This window comes from Perognathus longimembris, chromosome 12 (genome assembly GCF_023159225.1).
Source record: "Perognathus longimembris pacificus isolate PPM17 chromosome 12, ASM2315922v1, whole genome shotgun sequence".
NCBI classification, from domain to species: Eukaryota; Metazoa; Chordata; class Mammalia; order Rodentia; family Heteromyidae; genus Perognathus; species Perognathus longimembris.
In genome coordinates this window covers 34,472,076-34,496,983 of record NC_063172.1, presented here as the reverse complement: position 1 = coordinate 34,496,983, position 24,908 = coordinate 34,472,076, and positions in this window count along the sequence as shown.

Genomic DNA, 24,908 nt, shown 5'->3' with positions numbered 1-24,908 from the left:
CATTTCTTGCAACTCAGTTGTGTAAGGTGTGTGTGGGGGGGGCGTGTCTGGGAATGTGGCTTAGCAGTAGAGTGCTTACCTTGTATGCATGAAGCCCTGGGTTCAATTCCTCAGCACCACATAAACAGAAAAGGCTGGAAGTGGCACTGTGGCTCAAGTGGTAGAGTGCTAGTCCTGAGCAAAAAGAAGCCAGGGAGAGTGCTCAGGCCCTGAGTTCAAGCCCCAGGACCGGCAACAACAACAACAACAAAGGTGTGTGTGTGTGTGTGTGTGTGTGTGTGTGTGTGTGTGTGTGTACTAGTGACCTAGTCCTTTTGCTTTTTTTTTTTACCCTCAAGTACAGTGCTCTACCACTTCAGCCACATCTCCACTTTCAGATTTTTGGTAGTTAGTTGGAGATTAGAGTCTCATGGGCTTTCCTTCTCTGGGCTGGCTTTGAACTGTGATCTTCAGATCACAGCTTCCTAAATATCTAAGATTACAAGTGCTATTCACTGGCATCTACCATCTTTTAAGATATTTTATTAAAGAAGATGAGGTGTTTGGGCCTTATTGCAATATGCCTCACTGATCCACTCTATTGACAATTACTAGATTTTCTCTTTTTTATTTAGAGGAATAAAATTCCTTTTTTTCATTAGTTGTCCTCCTTATTGCTTTCTCTTTTTTTAATTCAATTTTATTGTCAAGGTGATATACAGAGGAGTTACAGTTACATATAAAAGGTAGTGGTCGATTTCTTGTCACATTTGTTACCCTCTCCTTCATTTTTCTCCCCCCCCTTCCCTTCTTCGTAATTCCCTCCCCCCAGGTTGTGCACTTAATATCCAGCATATTGTCTTGTGAGTATTACTGTTGTACTGGTTTGCCCTTTATCCTTTGTCTCACTATTTTAATGTTCCCTTTCCCTTCTCTTATTCAGATAAATGTATATACAATACCCAAGGTACCAAAATCAAATACAGTGACAACAAGGAATAAACCATAGGAAAGAAAAAAAACAAAAGAAATAATATCATATAGTACGTTAAAATAATTTTTGAATGTCTAAATAAGCAAATAAAATGGGCTGTATCTTAGGCAACTATATAAACCAGATTCTTTCCAGGCTCTTTCCATGTATTTCAACTTGTCCCTGTATGTCAGACATGTTGCATATATGAATCAAAGTGACACAGGTAAATAGTAGAGAAGGAACTTTTAAGCCAGTTCTGTCCAGCTCCAAAACCTGAGTTCTTTATACAGCCACAATGTGACAGATACCGAATTTGAGTTCCAACAATCCCTGCTGACATGCAAATTGGTATAATATATTCATGTGCTGGTCCCTTAAGGCCTTCAGCCCACAGTGCCTAAGGCAGAGTGACTGATGGGAACTGTAGCCACTGTGCAAGGAGGGTTGAGATGCAAAACATTGCAACCCAAGTCTCAGCAGGGAATTTCAATCCATCTTGGGCAAGGCAATATTATTTACCTTTGTTTGTCTCATTTACATCTTTGCAACAATGAAAGTGGATTTTTTTTTCTGAACTCTTTAATGAAAGTGTCAGATCAGGGTGCAATCATGAAAGTTATAAGGAACTGTGTCCTCTCAGCTTACTCTGAAGAACAAACACCAGTTGTGTATCCCTTGAGTTGGCTTTACTCTGTTGTCTATTTGACTTTGCATGTTGTGATGTGATTCCTGTGTCCATGTGCCTGCCTCCTAGACATTTTCCAATTTTTGCCTTTTGACATTGATAGCATCTGGTGTTTTGAGTTTTGAGTGCTGTCTTAGAACCCATCTGCTTAGTGTTTAATCATGACATTAGATAGCCCACAAAAAATGCTCACTTTTAGAATTAATGGTTCTAATATTGTCTCTGAAACTGTTCTATCACCTGTCCTATTGAAGGAATTTTATTTTCTTTTTTTTCTATTTATTGTCAAAGTGATGTACAGAGAGGTTGATTTTCTTTCTTTTATTGTCAATGCAATCTCTTAGGGCCTCACACTCATTCAGCTGGCACTCAACCACTTGAGCCATGCCTCCAGCCCAGCTTTTTAATGGTTATTTTTGGAGACAGAGTCTTGCAAACTTTTTTGCATGGGCTGATTTGGAACCACGATCTCTTGAATGTCAGCCTTCTGAGAAGATATGATTGCAGATATGAGATATCAATATCCTGCAGATTTTGTTTTCTATATCTGAGAAATTAGTCCTTATTTTATCTTACTTTCTTTTTCTGGTAACATCTGATGCCATGTTAAGCCATAGGTCAAAGGTACAATTTCAGTGAGAGATAAAAAGAAAAACAAGTTAATATGAAAGGCTTAAAGCACAATTATACACTTCTGTTGACAGATGAAATTAAAATTTACTTTATAATATTTGTTTATAATACTTCAGTGTGTATTAATAACAAATCATCTCCTTCAGTATGATTGCTCATATATAAGGGTTGTAGATTGGCCAGATTAAGTTCAATTGGTCATTAATTTCACTCCTGTTTGCTGCAATGATTTACTGAGAAAAGTTGGATATGAAAAGCACCAAATCCTAATAAGTGAATTGTAGAAAATAATCTCTGTTTTGAGGAATGTCAGGCATTTTGTATAATATCTGTAATATAGCAAATAGTTCAATGAAAAAATGTTTCTTTGTCGTCATTGTCTTGCTATTTGAGAGTGAAGAACACTGGGGATGAACTCCAGAGTGTTTGACTTGCTAGGCAAGTGCTCTAACACCTGATGTTTTCCCTCAGACCTTTCATTTGATTTTGTGTTTTGAAATAAGATCTCATGTTAAATTTATCCAAGGTATCCTTGAGCTTTAAATCCTCCTGCCCCTGCCTCCTGAGCAGGTGGAATACAAGCATGAACTAACATGCTTGGCATTGCTTTTGCCTTTGAAAAATGTGTCACTATGCAGCCCAAGCTGACTTCACACTCGTGATCCTACTACATCATCTTCTTAAGTACTAGGATCATGGGTCTCCATGCCACATTGAACACTTGTTTCCAAATGGGCATGATTTCCTCTTAAAAGCATTGATGTGGCCTGGGTTACAGGATGGAAGAAAACAGATGCTTTGTCACATGGAGTAGTCTAAATGAAAATTAGAAGATGAGAAGAAAAAAAAATCTAAAATGTTTTCTCGTGTTGAGAAGTCATAATAAAATACATGATTATATCTTCTTGTTAGTTAAAGTGAGTGCAATCAAGCCCTAGGAAAATCAGCGAATTATATCTGGCCATTTTTAAACAGCCCTGCTTTCCTCAAAGTGAACAGAATTTTAAATAAGAATACATCAGAGACATTGCAATCTTTAACAAGAAGGAGCCAAAAATGACTTTCAATTGAAATATATCCAAAATAACTGCAGTTATTAATTCTTCCAAGTAAAATTCTCCTGATCTCGAGTAGGATTTAATGTGGATGTAACTATTAAATATGTTTGTACCAGCACATACTTCATGTGCATACACATTTAATCCTTTGGATTTTGATTTATCTCTCATTAAAGAATGAGACATCTCTGTCTCCTCATAGAAGTTATAACTTCTCATGAACTGTTAATGCAAAATGTATCCAATTAAATTATCTCTAGTGGAAGTTTCTTAGAGCTACCAGTCACATGGTGATGGAATTGCTGAGAAGTCAAGCAGGAAATGGCAAACCAGCCCAGATTTTGATGACAGGAAGCTGCTACTCTTGCTGGAGTACTGGAGCCCAGATAGCAATGTCATTTTACAGAAACAAAGCCTTAAAAGGCCTAGGTGGAAATGAAAATCTCAGATTAGAACAAATTATGTATACTGTATATACTGTATATACTGGTATTAGAACTAGGGAAGTGAAAGGAAATATCAAAATCAAGAGACAAAGGGTAAATAGAAAAACGACTCCAAAAGCAATACTTGCAAAACCATTTGGTGTAAACCAACTGAACAACTCATGGGGGGAGAAGGAAAGGAGGAGGAGGGAAGGGGGAATGATGGAGGATGTAACAAATAGTATAAGAAATGTACCCAAGGCCTAACGTATGAAACTGTAACCCCTCTGTACAATCTGTGACAATAGATAATTATTATTTTTAAAAAATAATAAAAGAAAACTTGGTTTTAACTATTTCTTGCATTACAAGTATTTTTCTAGTGACTATTCCATTCTCATCATAGGGATCATTTTATTCCCTAATTCTTTTTACTGGCAGGACTGGGGTTTTAATTCAAAGCTTTGCACTTGGCTACGCAGACAACCAGTATGTGTGCTACCTCTCAAGTCAGTGGTTACTTTGAGATAGAGTCTCATTTTTTTTTCTACGGTGGAAATAAAGTCTACGATTCTGATTTTACACATCTCAGCAGTAGCTGTGATGACAACCTTGTATCACCATGCCCTCCTTCCATTGAGATGGAATCTTGTGAACATTTTTGGGGTCTGGATTCACGAGGCACATGCCTAATGTCAGCCTCCTACATCTCTTGGATGGCAGTCATGCACCACGGCCCCCAGTTCACTTGATGATTCTTTTTTAAAATTGTGTTTCATTATAAAAGTGATTTATGGAGGGGTTACAGTTACATAAGTAAGATAATGAGTACATTTCTTTTCTAACAGTGCTACCCCATTCCATGTTTTCTACCACTTTCCCTTCCCACACTAACTCCCCTCCTCCTCAAGTTGTAAAGTTCATATCCAACATGCCTAGTGAGTGTTGCTGTTGCATTGGCTTATCTTTTGTGCCACTGTTTCTGGGATTCTACTTCCCTTCCCCAAATCAGATAAACTTATATACAAGACAAACAGTACCAAAATCAGAAACTGTGATCACAGGTAATACAGCAGAGGAGAAAAATGAAAAGATAAAAGAAATAACTGCAAACACTACACTTAAAAAAACAAGCAAATAAAAAAAACCCTCTCATTTCCATATCATAGAGTTTGTTTTGATTCACATCAGTTTATGTGGTCATATATACATAGCTCCTGGTTTATTGTGATCCTCTGCTAGGACTATCCTAGGCATACACTAATTGTTACAAATGAGAAGAACCATGGAGCCCATGTTTCTTTGGGTATGGCTCACTTCATTTAGCATGATTTTCCCCAATTCTTTCCATTTCCTTACAAATGGGGCAATGTCATTCTGATGGAAGCATAGAATTCTATTGTGCATATATACCACTTTTTCTTGATTAATTCATTTATTGAGGGACATCTATGTCCATTCCATATTTTAGCTATGGTAAAGAATGCTACAATGAACAGTTGTGCTGGTGGCTATAGTGTGGCTTTGTTTGTGATTCTTTGGGTAAATGCCCAGGATTAGGATTGCTGTATCATAGGGGAGCTCTGTGTTTAGTCTTTTGAGGAACCTCCACACTGCTTTCCAGAGTGGTTGAACAAGTTTATATTCCTACCAACAGTGTAGTAGTGTTCCCTGCCAGCATCAGTTATTATTTGTTTTGTTTATAATGCCCATTCTAACTGGGGTTAGATGGAATCTCAATGTAGTTTTGACCTCAAGCTAAGAGCAGATAGCCTGAAAATGCTGCAGGAAGGGATAGGGGAAATACTAGGGCTCCTTGGCACAGGTCAATACTTCCTAAATAAAGACCCAGAAACACAACAAATCAAAGAAAGCCTGGAAAAACTCCAGAGCTTCTGCATGGCAAAGGACATACCTAGTGGGACAAATAGAAAGCCTACAGATTAGGAGAAGCTCTTCACTAGCTGTACAAGAGACAAAGACTTCATATACCTAGAGCTAAAAAAATTAATCCCCCAACAAACAAATCCTCAAATAACTGCCCCATTAACAATGGGCTATAGAAAAAGAAAAAGACTTCTCTGAAAAGGAAATAAGAATGGCCAATAGACACATGCAAAAGTGTTCAAGATCTCTGGCCATAAGAGAAGCACAAATCAAAACTTGCTATTACTTATTATGCCTTCTCCACAACTGCAACTCAGCGGACATGCTCAGCTCATTCCTAGCGCCCAACCTTTCTCTATTTCCAAGGCTCTTCCCTCTTTCTCTTGGCTGCCTCCAGAAAGGCAAAATGATTTTTCACATTTTTTGTGTGTGTATCTCTGCACTCTAGCAATGTTCTCAGGGATATCAAGCAGAACCATTGTGGATCCATATGTTGTTTTAAGAAGCAAAGTAAAATGATCATTTTTTAGATAATACCAATGCCATTTTTGAGTTAGCACTTTTCCCCCCAACTAGAATGAGCATTTCCCAAAGTTACTGAAACATATACATGAAAGATGCATATGGATTTCACTTTCAGCCATTTTTCATTCTCTCCTCAGGCATTTCATCCCTGCCTAGTTAATTCCTGTGGAGACATGTAAATGTTCAGATTTTCCTAAGTTGTTCACATGATGATGCTAACACTAGCTACTACTGTCAATTTACTGTGTGGTTACATTCAGTCATTGAACATTCTGCTCACCATCCTGTTCCTCCTTAATCCTCATTGCTGGCTTTCCATTGCTTCCACTCTGACAAAGAGATTTACCAGTTCCCTGCTTCCAGGAAAATTATTCCCCTTATGTCTCTTCTTCTTCCTCCCTCTAGCTCCCCTTCCCTTAGTAGTACTGAGATTTGAACTCAGGGTCTCTAACACATGAAACATGCCCTTTGCCTTCCCTGCCTTAGTTTTTAGGAATAGTGTCTCACATTTTATGTCTGGTACCAGTTAGGACTTGTTCTTCCTACTGAAGCTTCCATGACATGTTTTCCGACCATTCCTTGCAATGTTATTCTCTAACATTCCACTTCTATAAAGGACTCATCTTGCTACTTTGTTACAAATTCCATCACTAGCCAAACAAGTCTACAATTACTGTCATAATTGTACAGTATCTTTTCAGTGCTAACTCTATGTGCTATTTAAAATATTAAGTCATTTCTTTGTCACATAAATCTATATTTTGCACCTATTACTTTAATGTCCCTGTGTTTTGCTAAGCATACACTATACTTTTATTCTTTAAAACCAATCAAATCTCATAGACTGGTCTTTTAACCAGGACATTTGTCTCTGAAGGTGTATCTTTTTTCCTCATCATTTCTACAGGAAACATGCTAACTCAGACCAAATTACTACATGCTATGGTCTTTTTCCTCATGGATAACATACTTTGTCATACCAACCAGAATCCAAAAGTTACTACTTAAATTTGCAGATACATATGTTTATATATATTTGCACATATACATATCATCATATATATATATTTCCTCTCTACCATCATCAGTTTATAGGCTTACCAGGTTATTAAATGCAATATAAATCATATAGCTTCATGTAATCTAGAATTAAATCTTTATTGCTGTTTGGGTTGCTCTAAGGTCTTTTATATCTTTGTAAAGGGCCTTTTCTCCTCATCAGGAAAACTTGTGTCTCTCAGTAGTTATTACATGTGCTAGTTGGTAATGATGTCACATAATGGAATTTCCCATGAAATGGTCTCTTTCTGTGTCCCTCACTGAGTGAGGCTGACCATTTCTGTAAAGTGTTTCCCAACATTCATTCATTCACAGCGCCTATTCAGAACAATGACCACTTTTCAGCTTTATCTTTCCTCAACACATGGAAAATGATTGCAACGTGTCAGCTTTGATCTTTATGAGAATAACCCTTCTAAATGCCAAGCTCCAAGTAGTGCATCCTCTCCATACTTCATCCACCGCATTCCACTGTGTACAGTGATGTGTGCCCAACAGGTGTGCAAGGGTTGGTGAGCTAAAGGATGAAGTACCAATTTATTCCATATGGTGAGTCATTAAGAAAGTTTCGCTTATAACCTGCTCCCCTTACCTTGTCTACTTCCTTTTACGAAATATAAGATTTACAAAAAAACTATTATTCAAATAAAATAAATGCACACAATTAGGGAAGATACAATGCTAAAATCCCTCTTCATCCTTGAAGCCCACCCAAGCTGAGCAATGAGAGGTGACACTCTGCATCAGCCAGCATATCTTTAATTTCTCCCTGCTCCAGCTGCTATTATCTCTCCACTGCCACAGCTGCATACTGCTATTGTCAGTGGTAAAGATGAGACATCTCTAATTAGAGGGCAGGGTAAATTGCTTTTATCTAGTTTTAACATGCTTTTACATGGCACCTGGTACACAAGCCTTAGCTAGGAAGCCACAATTTGAAAAGCAAATGAATGTGCAGAGAAAAACGATACTTTTTAAAAAAGAAAATTAAATATATGGAGTAGCAAAATCAACATGCTGGGGACTGCACAGGCGTAAAGCTGTCAGAATCTTGTGTGCTTCTGCATTACAGTGAATTAAAATCTGCAATCACAGTCCATGTACCCTGCAGAGTCCAGTGATCCTGTCTTATTTTTCCTGGTGGGAGCAAATGGTGAGATTAAAAATCTTGAAAAAAATATCAAGAGAAGAAACAGAGTTATTATTCCCTCAACAGTGTCCAAGGATAGACCTTCAGATGAAGGAAAAAAAGAAATCAGTGGTATCTTCATTGACATGCATCTAGTCATCTTTACAATAAATAAATCCATTTCTATGAATTCCTGTTGCTGGTTTAGGATTCCATTTTGTCCCAGAATGTTTTTTAATCAACAATTTGTCGATTTTTGAGAAACAAGACAAAGAGAATTCAGCCATAGTCAGATCCATTGTATGTTGGACTGCAGCGGTGTCCTGTACCAATATCTGACATTTATATTTGCTTGTGATTCAGATACCCCAGTTCTGAATGCCTGAGTCATACACAAACTCATGGACTCCTCTATTTCCAATCATTATTAATAAAAATGCACCAAGCATTTTTCTCGAGCAGCATCCATCATAAGACATGTTGCTTTCTGCTCTGTGCCCTTGTTAGAGCCCTTCCTCACACATAGCTTCTGTTACTGCTGCAGGAACTATGCTATTGCCATCCAAATTTTGTTGACTTTTTTGTTTTCTTAGAGGTTGTCTGATTACTGCCTATAGCTTTCAGGCTGTACGAACTGGCAGTTCTAAATAATAACTGGGCTACACTGTTATTTATTGCTTCTGTGGATTAGGAAAAAAAACAGAATCCTTTAGTGCAAAGGAATTTCATCAGAGACAGGCTGGTACTGTCAGTGGTCCTGGCAAGGTAACTGTCTGCACTTCTCTGACCCTCCTGCACATGTATTTTATATGTATAGCTCAGGAATCTTTTCTATTTTTTATATATTATGAACGAGAATGCATAATTTAAAAATGATTCAAACAAGATGTATATTTTATAAGTCTCTATTTTAAATGTTTCAGTCATTCATTAGAATAGCTTGTGCTAGTAAGCTAAGGAGGGTTTCATTGTGACGTTTCTACACATGTACTGATGTATCTCAATAAATTTCATCCCTTCTATTATTGTCCCTTATCCTTTTCCCTACTTTCTTTTTCATCCGCATGATTTATTGAAATGATTTTACAATAATATACAACAAATCTATCAAAGAATTTGTAGTATACATAGAGAATACAATAATCAGCACATACTTGGGTTGAAATGAAATACAAAAAAATTAAATTTTTCATACAAATAATGTTTAAATTTATTAACACAGTGGTGTATCTTTGTTATATAAAACTTGATGCAGCAAAGCATTTTGAAGTTTTCTTGCACATTTTAAATGAAAGTGGATGCCCTATTAGCCTTTATATGATATTATTGTACAGAAACATTTGACAACTGAAAAATTTGGATAGAGACTGTTGGGACTCCATGCTTAACTAAATCTTTGAAACTATATTTTCACATTTCTACTTCTTAAAGCAATTTCAATAGGTTTCTTTATTCTATTTTCAAACATGCAAACAAACTACCTCAACCATATTTATCCTCATTCACACCCCTGTTGCCTTACCTCTCTCATCTCTATCCACGAACAAAGCTTGTGTGGGATACCAGTTTCATACACTGTTTAAGGGGGAAATTGGTACCAAATATCACAAATATCACAGTTAAGCATCCTCAATGATTTGCAATGTGGATGATCTTAGATGATCTATTCCAAGATTATCAGAAAAAAAAAAAGATGAAAAACTAATGAAAACCTTTGAATTGAAGTACTTTGCCACATCCAAGATTTCTACCAGTATACAGAAAACTTCTGTATTAGGAAAAGGGAATCTTCACCTCCAGGTAATCTTTCAAACATTGTTTTGGATAAATGTAGCATTTTAACACGAAACACGATCAAGTATTGGAGAAGTTTCATGATAGCAATAAGAAATATATCTAGGGCTGGGAATATGGCCTAGTGGTAAAGTGCTCACCTTGTATACATGAAGCCCTGGGTTTGATTCCTCAGCACCACATATATAGAAAAAGCCGGAAGTGGTGCTATGGTTCAAGTGGTAGAGTGCTAGCCTTGAGCAAAGAGAAGCCAAGGACAGTGCTCAGGCCCTGAATTCAAGCCCCATGATGGGCAAAAAAACAAAACAAAACAAAGAAGTATATCTATTTATGGTTTAGTGTTGAATGAACAAATAAACTCCATCCATGATGGACAGCATAGAATGAGTTGTTGATCTTACCATGATAATTTAATTAACACTGTACCCCTAAACAACCACACAAAAACATTTCGTATGAAAAAGTTTTTGTAGGAAATTTCACTCAAATCTGATTGGAACTACACAGAAAATATATCAGATTTATTTCATATCAGATGCTTTTCATATAGAACACTTTCTGAAAGAGAGTCACTACACCAGAAAATCACTGTTCCCTTGCGAGTCAGTCCTCTCCTGGGAATGTCAAGGCTACTTCTAGACTCAACACACCCTAAATAATGGAGCTCTGTACATGAACAAACTAATTCCCAGGGCAGCCTGAGCTTCTAGCTCCTCACATCCATAACTGAAAATTAACCGCAATTTTTCATTATGACACTATAAATCCAACTGTGATCATAAGTGCTTCAAAAATATAGCATGATATGATTTCCACATATCTATCTATCTATCTATCTATCTATATATATATATATATATATATTTTTTTTTTTTTTTGGCCAGTCCTGGGCCTTGGACTCAGGGCCTGAGCACTGTCCCTGGCTTCTTCCCGCTCAAGGCTAGCACTCCGCCACTTGAGCCACAGCGCCGCTTCTGGCCGTTTTCTGTATATGTGGTGCTGGGGAATCGAACCTAGGGCCTCGTGTATCCGAGGCAGGCACTCTTGCCACTAGGCCATATCCCCAGCCCCTCCACATATCTATATATTTTTGAGGTTTCAAAAAGCAACATTTTTCAGAACTACTTATGTAAATACAATCAAACTGCAATAGAGGAGGAATTATCATTACATTTCATTTTAAATGTTTTAAGAGATGGAAAAAAAACTCATGGCACAAATTTGAACTAGCACATTGTTTTTCTGATTTTGGAGAAATACTGAATGAACAGCCTTTCCTTACCACAATATTTCATGGAGTTTCTATACATCTGTGAAATTTCTGTATGCAGCAAAATAGCCCTGGCCTTAAGTTTAATGTCTTCTGTTTATTAGCAGAAAACTGTGCACCTGCTCAAGACACCTGCACATTTTTAACATAACATTTTAAACCAAATTCAATCAAGTATACATCAGCACACTGATGCACCATCTAGTACATTAAGGATTTAGGGCTCAATTCATACATTGCTTAGCAAGATGGATGCCCCCTCTCTCCTGCTTCCTTGTTGCTCCTCCAGCCCAACACCCCACGGAGGATTATCTATCACAGTCAAACAGTAGCTTTATCCTTACTGTCAAGTGGAATTAGGAGCTTATTTAACTCTTGGGAGGCAAATCCACAAGACTCGTGGTCTGTTGTTCATGAGACAACAGGAATTTTATTTGTGATTATAAATAGGCATATTTTCTAAAGGAAATGTCCATCAATCACAAGAATATGAACCTAGTGCATGACAATTTTTCTTTTCATTTGTAACAGCAGCTGCCAAGCCTATTTCCTATAGGTAGCAGGGAGAAAAAGAAAACCCTAGAGGCTTTTTATACCTTTTATCTAGGTTAGAGTTTTCCATTATTGTACACTTTATCAATTATGTGTATTTGTTTTTCAAGTAAACATGACATTAATAAAATTATTTGCTACATTTGAGCATATATATCCCTTCCAACATGTGTGACCACTCACCCCAGGTTTCATTGACCAGCTTTGATTTGGGAACTCACTTTTTGTATTTACTCATTCAGAAAATGTTAACTGTTCAATGTCTTCACAGCATCATCGTGGTTGCTGAGAAGTGTTCCTTGTTCTCATTCAACTTCCATCCTAGTGATAGTAGAGTAGAGAGTAGAGTAAGGAAATAAAGAAGGAAAACATGGATGTAATTTTCCATGGTGGAAATTGAGATGCAAGAAACATATGATGGATGGAATTAGGTCTCTTTTTTTTTTTTTTTTTTTTTTTTTTTTTTTGGCCAGTCCTGGGCCTTGGACTCAGGGCCTGAGCACTATCCCTGGCTTCCTTTTGCTCAAGGCTGGCACTCTGCCACTTGAGCCACAGCGCCACTTCTGGCCATTTTCTGTATATGTGGTGCTGGGGAATCGATCCCAGGGCCTCATGTACACCAGGCAGGCATTCTTGCCACTAGGCCATATCCCCAGCCCTAGGTCTCTTTTTTAATTCCATTAAAACTCATGCTTATTTTGTGTACTTCCCTGAGTCAGTTGCTATTTGATAATCTATAAAGGAAAATTGGTTTGGCTTGTATTTCAGCAGAATTTACATGTCATCAGAAAGCAAACACACAATTACAATGGACTGTGACAAGCACGGTAACAAAAAAACAGGTAACATATTGAGATAGAGCTATTTTGTCAGATTATCCAAAGGGGTGAAGGACAGTTTTCCAAGACTACTGAGTGGACCATTGAAGGGTAAATAAAATTAAGTCCAGTAGGCATAAAGCTAAAGATGAATGTAGATGGATGTACAAAAACCACAGCTAGGCACTGGTGAATGATGCCTGTCATCTTAGCTATTCAGGAGGCTGAGCTCTGAAGATCATGGTTTGAAGTCAGCTAGGGCCAAAAGGTCCACAAGATTCTTATCTCCAATAAACTACTAAAGCCAGAGTTGGGACTGTGACTTAGGTGGTAAAATACTAGCCTTGAGCACAAAGAGGCTCAGGGAGAGTGCCCATGACCCAAGTTCAAGCCTCAGGACCAGCAACACAAAACAAAACAAAATAGGAACAAACTCCGGGCATTTAGAAGATGATCTCCATTTATGGAGATTGGTATTAGTAAATAGAAATCATCTGTATGTTGAACTGAAATGTTTAAACTTCCTTTTGAAGATAGTAGGGGTCTATTGGAGGATCTTAAAAGAAAAGACACTAGATCAGATTTTGTCTTTATAAAGATCATTCACACAACTTTAATAGGAGGAAGACATCCTTCCAAGAGATGGCTGGGGACCCGGGAGAGGCAGAGATACCAGTAGGAAGCTGCAATAGGTGTGAGCGAGAACACGAGTGTCAGCACTAGGAATCTGTGTGTCTTTATATCAGTGAAAAATAAGTGCCTGGATTTGGGAAGCACCAGATAGGTGAGTTATTTGGGAGAAAATGGCTTTGTGATGTGAGTGAGCTCAATGATAGATGTTGTCTCAATGCAATGCAATGTGAATCAACATCTCAAGCAGAAATGAAAGGTGGCAAGCACCCCAGCAGTTTTCAAGGTCTTCTAAAAATGTGGTTCTCAGCTTGGGGTGATGTTGCCTCTTAAGCAACATTGAGAATGACTTGGAAGATCACTGGTTTCAGACTGGAAACCACTGCCTCACTTGGTGGATAAAGGCCAGGAATGCTGCTAAGCATTCTGCAGGGCACAAGATGACGCCCTACAAAGAACGTTCCAGGCCAAGATGTGAGTGGTGCCACAGACAAGAAACTGTGGTATGGAAGAATAACCTCAGTAGATTTAACTTCCAAAGTCTGGGAGCAGAGGCCACCCCAGGAAGGATAACATTAAGAAGAAGGAAATTGATCTTGGGAATTTAAAAAAGCTTTGGCTCTTTGGGCATGAGCTCAGTCTGTGTGAAGTGGGGCTCTTTTCTTCCTTTGGCTTCAGCAAAACCACAACAGAAGGTGTATGTAAGATTCCTGTCTTTGCCATTGTTCACTTATTGGTAATAGGCACACAATGTGTTGTTGGCCATGGTATATTTGTTATACAAGAATGTCTTAATCACTTCAAGGGAGAAAAGTAGCAATTCATTATATATTTGATTTGTTACACACTAGATTAATTCATTACATAGTAGACAAATATACCCAGGTTTCAAAACCTGTTTTAAAAGTATAATGCAATCAATTACCAGTTGTCAAGAGGATCAATAATGGAAATGGAATCTGTGAGAAAGCTGTTCTTAATTAATGATAATAATAGCTAATATTTATTGAATGCTTATTGGAGCTTTTCTGAAAGTTTTCATTTTGTGCTCACTTAATTATTTAAAAATCCTTATGAGAAAGAGTTGAGTTTTTCCCAAAAGGAAACAAAGGTGGTAGGGCCCAGGGGTTGACTAAGCCCTGCAGCCAGCCCATGTTGGAGCCAGTACACCCAACCCTAATACTTAGTTCTACACTGCCTTTAAATTACTTGCTCTGATCATTACGGTCTCATTCCTGGTGGCTAAACCAGTCTTTTCTGTACATGGAATGGGAACAGACACACAATGGTCTCAGCAATATTTCTGTGGTCAAACTCTGCTGAAGAACTCAAATGAAGCTAACATGAAGGCTTTGTCCTTCTATGCAGAACATAAATATGTCATTGGTGGTTTCAATTAGGGTTAAGTTGGTATGAAAAAGAGTTTTTGTTTTGATGGAATGATGAAAGTTCTGAGATGTAAGAAAACTTGCATAACAAGAAAAATAAAAACGGTTTCTTTGAAACTGGGAAAGAATATAGCCCCACATAAGTGTTGAGAAGCCTCTTGTTTTTCAGGGTAAACTTGAAACAGAAAGTAAACTGATGAATTAATTCCGTATAGGAATTAAGTCTTGTTGGAACCAGTAAAGCTTGCACTAAGTAAATTCTGGATAAGCAAGCATGGAAATAGAGAAAGCGATACACTTTTGAACTAGGTCTATAGTGTAAAACACTCACAAAAGTAATCCTAGAAAACACTTATTTTCCAATTTTTAGCATTGTAACAGAAAATTTTTGTCGTTTTTCTTTTTGAGATTATGCTTCAGTGGTTTATTTCTATTTCCCTAAAAAACAAACTACTGTGGCCTTTAAAATTATTTTTAAAGGTTATTTTCTCTCTGGGATACAAGAAGAATAATTACGTAGATAGGAAAATGGCCAATTTTAAAGTAACCTATGAAAATTTCTAGTGGCCAGCACAGATTCTTACATATAATATGTTCAGATGAATATTGAAGTTTTTGTAAATTCTTCCAACAGTACAAGAAATGTATCCAAAGCCTAATGTATGAAACTGTAACCTCTCTGTAATTCAATTTGATAATAAAAAATATAGAGAGATTAAAAAAATAAAAGAATTAACACTTCTTATTTAACTTTGTATAAACAGTGCATGTATGAGGATGATGAATGATAATCCAAGGATTATGTAAGTAATTAGACAAATTTACCTACACATAAAATACCTAAACATTAAATGACGGATTTGAGGACAGTGTTAGCACCTCATGTCATAACACACCTGTTATGACAGGAGGGTTTATGCGTTGTGGAGGAGGGTAGAGGAATGGAGGGAGGAATGGTGGAAGAATGTCATTATAATACTTAATCTACATATGTGACAATAAATCCAGGTAAACTGAAGGGATGGGTGGGGTTGGAAGAGTTTAGGAAAACTATGGAAGGGATGCCATTCATCAGGGTGCATTGCACTCACAAACTGACATGTTGAATCAAAACGCCTCTATAAAAGTACTTGAATATAACAAAAAAAAATAGTTAAACAAAAAGAACATTTGAAATCACACTTTAGAAACTATATTCCCCCACATTCTCTTATTGAGATTTCTAATGTTCTTATGAAGACATGGGCACAAGCATTTCCATTTTACAGATTCAGAAATGTTCAGGAACAAACCTAATATTCAAATAGGATTTGAATCTCAGTTTCAGAAGATTAAGCTGGTGTGTTTTTTTATATATAGTTTTTATATATTGCCTCCATCCTTTCCCATACTGAGATAATTTCTCTTATTTTCCAAATGTGAAATCAGTTCTTAGAATCTTCATGTGGTCATTCTCACACTCCACTCCAAGGTGTGAAGAAAGCATAGACTTTCATGAAAGGGAAACAGTTCCCCTGAACTATTTCATTAATGGTTTTTTGGTTTTAACTCTCATGGAAACCAGACTCTCCAATTCAGTATTCCAACTTTCAGGGATAGATATCATTTGCCAGTTCAGCTCTTGTGGCATCTCTGTAACTTCTTTCATTAGTGTGGTGGGTTGAAACATTATTTGCTGAGTATGTTCTGACTCTACTGTAAAGGCATCTATCTTGGACACTGACCTAGAGGAGTTGCATGATGTTTGTTCTCCTGTCCATCCCCACAGGCAAATAATTACACAGCTCTAGACGCAGTAAACTCCACCTCCTTTTCAAGTCAGTGAAGCCAGCCATGATCATTGTGGACTGGAAAAGAGCTTGATGCTTTGGGGTACTCTGTGGGTGGTGGTGTAGCATTGTGAGTGATTTGTTTCCCTTCCTGAGTACAGCCTACCACACTGTACATTCACTCAGTTCTGTGCAGAAGAGGGGATTTTAATCCTTAATAACTTTCCCAGGACGAGGGAATAGTATTCCTTCCCTCATTTCATTTTGATTTGTTTTACCTTAAAATACGAAAAGCAGACAAAATTGCACATAGAATATTTTTGCACAGTAAAATTTACGACAAGAATTCTCTTTAAGATAAACAAGCTGTGGTTCTATTTCCTTTGAGATTCCAGTACTTGCTCTCATACATTGGTAGCTCTGGCATACCACTCTAAATGAGTCATGAATCAATGGCTTCAACTGTAACTGATTTAAGAGACTTAATGGCAAATTTCCACTACAGAAATTCAGTGTGTTTGTTTGAAAACCAATTTTGGACCGAAGGATCCAGAAAGTCTCTTCATAGAGGGAACTATCATTTTTACCAAGTAGATGGTTAGATAACTGGTTACTTTGAAAGACTGTCCTTGTTTTTCTTTAATTATTAAACTTGAATTGTCCTAGCTGGAGAATGTACAGTATTAAATGCCAGACTAAAACAGCAAAATAAGAAAGAATAAGAAAATCATGGGGAACAAGACAAAGCAAGACGGAAACATGAAACATTAGAGTTCTCTTCAACTTCCCTCTTCTGGAGTGTACGAGTTTTGAAGTGAATCGACCCTATACAAGATGATGCAATATTTTCCCTATTTTAGTTATGATGGTTTGATTTTTACTAACAAGTTTTCAGGTGTTTTCTTTTTCCCTAGTACTTTCTCCCAAGAAGTAACTGGGATTGTTTCCTTCCTATAACAATGGGAAATGATTTTGAAAGAATAGAACATTCACTTTACCAAAACTGCCCCCTGGTTCTTCGGGTATTATATCAGATGAGTCACCAGGAGAGGCAATTTCCTAAACAGGACAGATGAAATGCACCTGCCACACTTAGTTCACTGTACAATTACATTACATACATATTCACAGAGCTAGAAAATCTATACTTTGAGATTATTTTAGTTGTGTATTTGGGGCAAGTAGAATAATTTTTATCACTGGTATTAATAAGTCACGAAGCATGTCAATGAACTGACATGGGAGAAGAAAATTGTACATATTTCAACCATAACTTTCTAAAAATATGCATAAAATGATGATCAACTTTACTTCATTTATATAGGAAAACTTCTGAAGATTTCTAACTCAGATAAATTCTTTTAACTCACCACGAATTACAAATTTCAAAATTTTATAAAACACATTACATTATTACCATTCAAGACAGTTTTTCTCCATAGACTTCCTAAGTATTCAAATTAGATTGAGAGTGACTGAAGAATTATTCTCACCCTTTCCTGAAAGAGTGCAGGGCTCCAAGATTGCTTGTGTATTTATTTACTCGTTTGTTGCAGAAAATGTGCAATTCAATCAGAATAACTTTGTTCTTATCTGTTTTATTTATATGGTCCTATAAAAATACATTGCTTGAAATAAGAATTCTGCTGCTAAAACTGACTAAGTTTGGAACTAGAGTTTGAGCATAGTTCTCTTACATAACAGATGAAGAATCTGAGTATTGAGAACTATGACCCAGGGTTCCACACTGAGTTTCTTGGAGAAGATGGAGGGACATTTTATGCCCCTTAATATTCCCAGGTCAGAATTCTTACCATCATGCCTGAAGACATGCTGTTCCCTAACTACTGTTCTAACCTCCTATATAAAACACATATTGCTTTTTATGAAAGAGGAACACCATATCAACATACTTAGAAGTTCACATGTTGCATCAGGATATGCTTGCCCCTCCTCTGTTTTTGTCCTCTATTATACTGGGGTTTGAACACAAAGCCTTTTACTTGCTCAGCTGCTGCTCCACCACCTGAGCCACATTAACAAGGCAGATTTTTGCTGGTTGTTTTGGTGATGGAGTCACATTGATTTTTGTTCCTGGGATGTCTTAGAATTTTGATCCTCTAGATCTCAGCATCTGCATAGCTAGGATTACAGGCATGAGTCATTGATACCCAGACAGAATCTGTCTCCTTGTTCAAGTCACCTATACCTGTCTAGTGTTCAGATTTTTTTTTCTGAAGGGTAGATTCACTCTTTATTTTTTATTGTTATTATAAAGGTGTTCTACAGAAAGGTTACAGTTACATAAGTCAGGTAAAGAGTACATTTCTTTTTGGACAATGTCACCCCTTCCCTTTCTCTCTCCCAGTTTTTCTTTCCAATACCCTCCCATAACCACTTATGTGGTGTGTTTTTTTGTAAAGGTGGTTGTACAAGGGGCAATGAGTACAATTGTTGCCAAGCAGTGTTATCCCCTACTTCATTTTCTCCTGCTTTCCCCTCCCCTTTCCCTCTCCCCAGTTGTAAAGTTCATTTCCAACATAGTGTCTAGTGAGGATCACTGTTGCATTTGTTCACCCTTTGTTCTTTGTCTCACCATTTCTGTGATTCCCCTTCCTTTTCCCAAATAAGATAAATGTATATGCAAGACAAAGTGTATCTGAAATAAAACAAAAAACAAAAAACGGTGACAACAGGGGATAAACCAAATTGGGGTGGGGGGAATGAAAGAAAAGAGAAATAACTAAAACCGTAAACTCATACACACACACACATTTCCATATTTTGGAGTTCATTTGGATTAGCATCATTTTATATGGTCATATGTACGTAGCTACTGAACTATTGTGATCCTCTGCTCATATACTAATTATTACAAATGAGGAAGCCTATGTTTCTTTGGGTCTGGCTTACTTCATTTAATGTGATTTTTTCCCCAAGTCTTTCCATTTCCTTATGAATGGGACAAAATCATTCTTTCTGATGGAAGCATAAAATTCTATTCTGTATATGTGCCACGTTTTCTTGATCCATTCATCCACTGAGGGGATCTGGGCTGCTTCCATGTCTTAGCTATGGTAAATAATGCGTCAATGAAATTCACTCATGAGTAAAGTCTAACAGGTTCAATAAGCCCTGTTAAGTAATGAAATGTGAATTTACAATTTCTTCCAAATGAAAAAGAAAACATTGAGGTTGTTTATACAAAATATCACATCTATAATCAAACTGCAATATGCTGAATAATATTTCTGATACCAAGGCTATTTTTAGAAATCAACTCTCCTGAGGCATAATTTACATACACTAAAACACATATATTTTAGTGGCATAATTGATGTGTTTTGATATGATTAGTAGGCCAGTTGTAACCAAGCTACATGAACTATGCACATGACCCCCCCAATTTTCCTCATGCACGTTTGCACGTTTCCATACAGCCTCATCCCACCCCAGACCTGAAACAATCACTGAGCTCTTCTTTATTCCTATTGATTTATTTTGACTTTGTAATAATTAGTTATGACGGAGGCTGTTTGGGGATTGTCCTAAGGCAATCTTCTAAGATTATATATTCTACTATCTATACAAAAAGGCAATGGCTGGGGCTGGGAATATGGCCTAGTGGCAAGAGTGCTTGCCTCCTCCTACACATAAAGCTTCTCAGTTCGATTCCCCAGCACCACATATATGGAAAACGGCCAGAAGGGGCGCTGTGGCTCAGATGGCAGAGTGCTAGCTTTGAGCAGGAAGAAGCCAGGGAGGGTGCTCAGGCCCTGAGTCCAAGGCCCAGGACTGGCCCAAAAAAAAAAAAAAAAAAGGCAATGGCTGGCATACCCCAAGAAAGGTCTACATATCAGCCCACCAGCTGACAGCTATATGATCACCTGTAAGAAATGTAAGCTCAGTCCTCCTAAACAATGTGTTGGGTCTAGCTATAGGTTCCTCCTCATTTATTTAATAAGTATCTTACCTTGAGTTTCACAATTAAAAGAATATCTCATTTAACATAAAATGTATTTTATATTTTAAAATAAATTTTAAACGTGACCCTGAGAGGAGTGGGAATGACCCTGTTTTCAAAAATAAAAGTAGAGGTTGTTTTTCTTTTCTTCTGATGTTTTCTTGACTTTCTGGTCGACTTGTTCATTTTTATGTCTTTAGGAGTATAATGGAAAGCATAGAAATAGAGGGAAAGAGTGAAGAAATGCAGCAATGATACTCACTGGATGCTATTTGCTGAAAATAAACTCTACAACTTGTGGGTCATTGGCCAAAAAGAAATGTACTCTTTACTTGACTTATGTAACTGTAACCCCTCTGTACACCACCTTTACAATAGCAATAAAAAATAATAGTAGCGACTACCCATGTCATCTCAGGAGAATGAAATTTACGATCAGATAGGAAACGACCCTGCTTCTCTTCCCACTCTCATATTAAAATATTGCCAATTGGTTTTCAAGATTTTTCTCCTACTGCAGCAACTTAAAAATAATTTGGATATCAATTTTTTTTGCTTACTGTTGTGTTGTGATTCTTTCCTCTGTTGTCACAAGTATGAATATCAGGTAATGGGCACCATTCATTTTTGTGCTTAGTAGTTTTCCTGGGGTGCCAGTGACAGAGAAATGTATGCATTAAAACAAGCGTGATGAAAAGCAGCTTTCTTTATAATTTCAGCCCAGCTGCTGTATTGATGGATACAATCTCTACCACATGCTCCAGGTGGCTTCTAATGCCTGACTCCCTGCAGAAGCCTCTATTTGCACATCTTAAACCACTTATTGGATTTGAACAGGATTTTTCAGCCTGACTGCAGTAACAGTGTTCACTTGTGTAATATTTGTAAATCCTGGCTTTACATTTCACTCACCAAATCATCGTCAGAAGACATTCAACAGTGCCTTTGTGCATCCTTGATTCTCTGTTTGGGATTAGATTGTGTCCATTTTGCGTGACTGAAAAAGTGTACTGATAAATATATTTTCCTCGTGGTGGCATGTACAATTAAAAGCAATTCAATTAATCAGTCTTCTCAAATGGGGCTTTTCTTTCTCAAATTCATTTAAAATTCATTTAAAGACTTTGCATACAAAGTTCAGGAAGGTTAACATTTTTTGTTGTTGTTTTGTTCTTTACAGAGTACACATCTCAAAAGAATCTGCTGAAATTCTCTGTTGTTTGAATTTTTACTGGTTACTGTATCAGTTGCTTTGAATTATTTTGCTCAAGACCTTTGTTTGATGCTAACAATATGTTAGAATAACACCCTGTACCCTGTACAAATCAAAGCTGCTATGCATGGGAGCTGGAGAAAACTAAAGCAAATGCCTCATTTTGGTTTAAATATAATACAGAGCAGCAATCTTCAGGAAGATATTATTCTTTGCCCTTTGTATGAAGCAAATACAAATTTCAGAGTTTCCTAATATAACCCATATCTGTGTTCACCTATCTAGCTTGTGTAACATTTAAGAGACTTGGTAGTAGGTTAGTTTGCCAATTAACAACAGAGCAACAGAAATGCCTGTGGTTTATAGGGAATATCCCACACATGATTAAGATACTGAATGAAATGGCAACCTTATTTGTTACCTGGATGCCGCTGGCTAGAACTAACTGCACATCAGCATATTTGCATCTGGAAATCTTATATATTGTTTTAAGGATTCTTGTGTCTGGAATGTTGGATTTCTTTCAACTAGATAAGTTGATTTTTCCTAGCTGAAACCATTGGTATTCAGAAGCATTGCATGTCACATAGGCTGAGCATTGGCATCCTTGTCTCTACTGTGCAGAATAACGACAAACTCTCTTGTTGAAGGATGCTTGTGTGCTGATATTCCAGAGCAGGTGGCTTGAATTGTGACCTGAATTCAATTACATGTACATGAAATGTGGATGATTTAAAAAGGATACTCTGAAGGGTGCGGGGGAGGGGAGTCATAGGGACAAGAAAAGAGTGATCTAATGATTGTGTTTAGCTGTGGAGTGGTTTATACCACTGTTCTCCGCTGAACTCTCTGAGCACAAAGGCAAAGCACACATGTGCAATCATGGATTGGGTATAATAAACCATGTGACCATTATGTATCATGTGGTCAATAAGAGTACTAAGAGGAATTTGTATTGTTCCATCTGCCAGATTCCAAGCTCAATTTCTGAAAGGTAATAAAACATGGTATACTATGTAAATATCATCACTAATATTTTGCACATAAACCCTAGATAATTCCAAGTATGTTTAGGGGTCAAATGGAGAACTAACAAATAATGATACGCAACAAAATCAACAAACATAACATGAGAAAGTAAGCATGGTAGTGTTATACAGAATCCTTACGATTTATAGTGTGAGCCAAGTGCACACAGCCATATTTACACTGTAAAACACAATCATTGTAGTAAAACTTTTAATGGATGTATGGGGTATTTTAATAATAAAATGAAGTAAAAGCTCAGGCTTTAAGTTTATTTGTGTTTATCTCTAAAGACTGCAAAGCTGTATTGCTAGATACCTCTGGCTTCTCCCATTCTGACTTTATTACTAGTGATCTGATTACCACCCTATCCTGCTTTCTCCTCACTCACAAGTAGCCTAAAATTTAGTAACTACATTACAAATATCTATCCTCGTCATGACTTGGCAACCTGAAGTCACTTGCCAAGCATAAAAATTTACTAATGAATAAACTGAGTCCATAAAGGCTTCCCATTTGTTCCTTCGAGTTTCATTCACATCAGAATGAAACTTCAAATAAGAATTTAGTTTTCCCTGGCTCACTTGGAACAACATGCTGAAAGAAACTGGCTTTAAAACGAGCCATTCTTCTCCATTCTGCAAAAGCTCTAATATGCCTCTGCTAGCCCAGAGCGCAAAGCCACTGACATACTTTCCTATCAACTGTGACATACCTCAAGATGGCATGATACCTTGTCACATCCTCTCCTCACCTGTCAGTCACTCAAGGCAACTGTGCAGAAAAAATTCTACTCTATATCCCTGCCATTTGTGTATTTGTAGTCACTGCATAGATATTCTTACTCATCCTTCTCCTCCACAGTCTTATGATAGTGGTTGTTGTTAAACACATTAAACCTCCAGCATGGACAGGTCCACATGGCATTCTAAGAGGAACACACTCATCACCTCATTATGATTCAGGAAGGCAAAGGCAAAAAAAAAAAAATTGCTTCTCATTCAGAGGATCCTAGACAAATGGCTAAGTTTTCTCACTAAAGACCAGCAAGCAAAATGAGAGTGTAGAACCCTGTAATTACTCCAGTGTCACAAGCAAAGATAACCACGGAATTATAGACAAAATAACACTGAGAGAGCCACCATATGTTGAGATAGGCTTAGGAAGACTGATTTAACTGCCAGTAGGACCAGATTCATTATTCGTGAGGATTATTGTGAAATGCATTTAATTGCTTTGTGCCATTATGGTCCTTGCATTTCCTTACAAAACTATGACGAGTACCAATATAAAAGCAAGAAGAATTTTGAGGTACATATTGATTTTAGCTACATATTTTTCATAGTTACACAAACACACACACACTTAAAGGGAACAGCACCAAAGACTACATTCACCAAAACACTAGAAACTTTATTGACTGTGGGATTTCCATTCTATATAAGAAATTCCTTCATTTCATTTTAACTTACCAGATTTCATATAACAACTAATCAAGCCACAAAGATCTGTTCCTGCTCATCATGTTCCACTAGACCCATGCTGGTGCAAGGTATATTAGGAGTCGGAATAGAACACTAAATAACAGTCTGCTGTGAGAATGGTTCCACAGGTTACCATCTTAAAAGAAGACTACACTTTCCCATTCTGTTGCCTTGAGTTTCAGTTTTCCATCATAATCAATGTTCATGTAAGGTAAACCCTTCTTAAAGGTACATGCTGCTAATACAGGATATATTTCCCATCATAAGCAGTGGGAAATTACCTCAAGTAAGAAGTTGCTTTATAGTGCACTTATTCAAAAGAGAAAATAAATTCATTTGGAGGAGCTGGGTGATTTTAACAGTTAAACTAATAGAATCACAGTAGCATCTAAGGATCAGCATTTGATAATGCAGAAATTTCTAAACACATACAAATATTTGAGTAACACAAATACAAATTAAAAATAGATTTTATAATTTAGGAAGTAGTCAAAAAGGTTTAGAATATCTTGGCCAAGAATAAACCATGGTAAAAATCTAAAGCATGGGAGATTTGCTACCAGAATATAAAGGTGGTAAATATTACATAAAATTTGGGAAACTAGCCTATTTTGTAAAATCATAAGATCATGACAGTTCAACTT